Source organism: Taudactylus pleione, unplaced genomic scaffold (genome assembly GCF_031769625.1).
Source record: "Taudactylus pleione unplaced genomic scaffold, aTauple2 ptg000095l, whole genome shotgun sequence".
Classification (NCBI taxonomy): Eukaryota; Metazoa; Chordata; class Amphibia; order Anura; family Myobatrachidae; genus Taudactylus; species Taudactylus pleione.
In genome coordinates this window covers 36,471,102-36,475,196 of record NW_028284497.1, presented here as the reverse complement: position 1 = coordinate 36,475,196, position 4,095 = coordinate 36,471,102, and the positions used below count along the sequence as shown (strand labels likewise).

General features: G+C 41.7%; 2 pseudogenes; one reads left to right on the top strand and one right to left on the bottom strand.

Annotated features, from left to right (window-relative positions):
• Nucleotides 1-1,386: 1,386 nt before the first annotated feature.
• Nucleotides 1,387-1,504, bottom strand: LOC148526735 (5S ribosomal RNA; annotated as a pseudogene).
• Nucleotides 1,505-3,117: 1,613 nt separating this feature from the next.
• Nucleotides 3,118-3,235, top strand: LOC148526734 (5S ribosomal RNA; annotated as a pseudogene).
• Nucleotides 3,236-4,095: the final 860 nt, after the last annotated feature.

The window sequence follows — 4,095 nt, the reverse complement described above, 5'->3', positions numbered from 1 at the left end:
TGTGTGTACACATACCTTTACTCCGTGCAAATGACCAGGGCACACGTGTGCCCCGTCATTAACGGAACCGCCAGCCAATCAGTGGGCATCTCCATCAGAGCAGCTTGATGATTGGCTGTATGCGGTCAGCATGTCTCCCCATAGACAAGTCTATGCTGGGACCTGCTACATTGTATCATTGATGTAACCACAAGGTTTAACCTGGTCTTTAGTAAATTTGCGAGATGAAAAAAAAGCCAAAACTCACGTGAGAATGCAATCTCAACAAAACACACACAAACTCGAATCTTAGTAATTTTACTCCTCAGAGAACATTATATATATATATATATATTTGTATGGAGATAACGGCGGCACTCACAGGACTTGTGTAAAGAAGACTCACGACTCAGGAAGGTCAAAGTTCAACGTTTCAGTCTGGCGACTTTTATCAAGAACTACAGACAGAAGATACAGTGCATACCTTTATACTCAGTGACATCCCATAGTGACAATGTACACCGCTCACCATGCCACTGATGACATCATCAACACGGGACAGGGCGCTTGCGCAATGATGAAACCGTGCACAACGTGATTACCATGGTAAGTAACCAGGGCAACTAAATGTAAATACACAGACCTGGCTCTGCAACGAAAGCATGCTGCAATCCCCGCCACTTGTCAGCGCGCACTGGGGAGCGAGCATGCTGTCGCTGTGACAAGGCAGACACATAGAAATACTGTGTAATGAGTCCCGGTGAAGTGGCAAAGCGATCAGTGGCATACAAATTAAAAACAAATATACATACAGAAACAACATTCTGATACATGTGGGTTGTGGCAACACAATTTCGATGTAATAAAATATCATATTATTGATTTTGCTACATGAGAAAGTGTATACCATGTAACATTCGTGATAAACACAGGTAAGTGACATATATCTCTGGTAATGTTGACAATCAGAACCAAAAGGTCAAAAATGTTATCAAGCTCATACACGAGTGTGAGGCCAAGCGATACATCTGTAAATATATATATATATATATATATATATATATATAAATAATCAATGTGTGGACTCATGAGGATAAAATGACCTCCACATGACCAAAACTGAACATGTGAAACCTTTAGGCTTATAATTGAATGGTTCTGACCCTGCCAAGAAGAAAATAATGAAACATATAAAGCTGGTATGGAACAAATGGCAAGTCATTAGGAACTGGCACGTCTGCCATGTAATATAGCCTGGTGGATCCAGAAAGGAACTCTGCAGTACACATTACACATGATGAAAACACTGCACAACTGGATGAATCTGATAAGAGTCCATCCACTGTGTGAATACAAGGAAAAGTGATGGTAAATGCAAACGGATGAACATCAGATAAGGATCACTCCATGTTACAGCACCAGGTATTCCTGGATGGTCTCCCATTCAAGTACTAGCCTGGTCTACACTGCTTAGCTTCAAAGATCAGATGGTATAAGGCGTATCCAGTGTAGTATGGCTGTAGCAGAAGAATAATGGATCCAAGTGTGATCATCCTGCATATGTCTAAGACCGAGACAACAACAAATCAACACACAGCAGATGGCTCCAAACAAATCAATACCACCTGGCATTAAGAAGAGAACAATCAACATGAAAAATGCAAACATATAAATTAAGCAGAGCAATAATGAAACCAGAGATGTGGGTAACAACTACCCTGTAAGTATAAGTGTGACTGCACTATGTGGCAGTAATGCGAGGAAGACCTCAGAAAAAACAGGAAAAGGAGAGTTGTTCATTGAGACCAAATGGTGATATGGTGTTCATTTTATGAATCCAAAATGTTTCAAGTTGTAACAGCTTTTTATCCCTATCACCTCCTCGTTTATTGATGGGGACATGATCGACTAGTTTATATATCAGGGTAGATAATGAATGTCGGAAGTTCTTAAAGTGATGAGCCACTGGCTGGTCTATTTCCTTTCCTTCTAATGCTTGGCGAATTGCTGTGCGATGTTGTGCCATTCTAATTCTGGCAGTGCAAGTCGTCTTCCCGATGTAAGACAGTCCACAAGGACACCGTATCATGTACACCACACATTTGGTAGTGCACGTTAGTGTATGTCTGATGGGGAAGCGTTTCCCCGAGTGTGGGTGTACCACATCTGGGCCGGTTTCCATGTGCAACCAGTGCACCGATAGCATCCTGGTTTTTTGGATAAGAAATGTTGTTCAGGGATGATGGGACCATAGTTGATATCATTGTGTACAAGCCAGTCTTTCAAATTTTTCCCTCGTTTGTAGCCCAGGATTATGGGCTACAAGGATTATGGATTATGCTGGGCTACAAACGAGGGAAAAATTTGAAAGACTGGCTTGTACACAATGATATCAACTATGGTCCCGTCATCCCTGAACAACATTTCTTATCCAAAAAACCAGGATGCTATCGGTGCACTGGTTGCACGACATGCAGTTTCATGGAAACCGGCCCAGATGTGGTACACCCACACTCGGGGAAACGCTTCCCCATCAGACATACACTAACGTGCACTACCAAATGTGTGGTGTACATGATACAGTGTCCTTGTGGACTGGCTTACATCGGGAAGACGACTTGCACTGCCAGAATTAGAATGGCACAACATCGCACAGCAATTCGCCAAGCATTAGAAGGAAAGGAAATAGACCAGCCAGTGGCTCGTCACTTTAAGAACTTCCAACATTCATTATCTACCCTGGTATATAAACTAATCGATCATGTCCCCATCAATAAACGAGGAGGTGATAGGGATAAAAAGCTGTTACAACTTGAAACATTTTGGATTCATAAAATGAACACCATATCACCATTTGGTCTCAATGAACAACTCTCCTTTTCCTGTTTTTTCTGAGGTCTTCCTCGCATTACTGCCACATAGTGCAGTCACACTTATACTTACAGGGTAGTTGTTACCCACATCTCTGGTTTCATTATTGCTCAGCTTAATTTATATGTTTGCATTTTTCATGTTGATTGTTCTCTTCTTAATGCCAGGTGGTATTGATTTGTTTGGAGCCATCTGCTGTGTGTTGATTTGTTGTTGTCTCGGTCTTAGACATATGCAGGATGATCACACTTGGATCCATTATTCTTCTGCTACAGCCATACTACACTGGATACGCCTTATACCATCTGATCTTTGAAGCTAAGCAGTGTAGGCCAGGCTAGTACTTGAATGGGAGACCATCCAGGAATACCTGGTGCTGTAACATGGAGTGATCCTTATCTGATGTTCATCCGTTTGCATTTACCATCACTTTTCCTTGTATTCACACAGTGGATGGACTCTTATCAGATTCATCCAGTTGTGCAGTATTTTCATCATGTGTAATGTGTACTGCAGAGTTCCTTTCTGGATCCACCAGGCTATATTACATGGCGGACCTGCCAGTTCCTAATGACTTGCCATTTGTTCCATACCAGCTTTATATGTCTCATTATTTTCTTCTTGGCAGGGTCAGAACCATTATAAGCCTAAAGGTTTCACATGTTCAGTTTTGGTCATGTGGAGGTCATTTTATCCTCATGAGTCCACACATTGATTATTTATATATATATATATATATTTTTACAGATGTATCACTTGGCCTCACACTCGTGTATGAGCTTGATAACATTTTTGACCTGTTGGTTCTGATTGTCAACATTACCAGAGATATATGTCACTTACCTGTGTTTATCACGAATGTTACATTGTATACACTTTCTCATGTAGCAAAATCAATAATATGATATTTTATTACATCGAAATTGTGTTGCTAAAACCCACATGTATCAGAATGTTGTTTCTGTATGTATATTTGTTTTTAATTTGTATGCCACTGTTCGCTTTGCCACTTCACCGGGACTCATTACACAGTATTTCTATGTGTCTGCCTTGTCACAGCGACAGCATGCTCGCTCCCCAGTGCGCGCTGACAAGCGGCGGGGATTGCAGCATGCTTTCGTTGCAGAGCCAGGTCTGTGTATTTACATTTAGTTGCCCTGGTTACTTACGATGGTAATCACGTTGCGCGCGGTTGCATCATTGCGCAAGCGCCCTGTCCCGTGTTGATGACGTCATCAGCGGCAT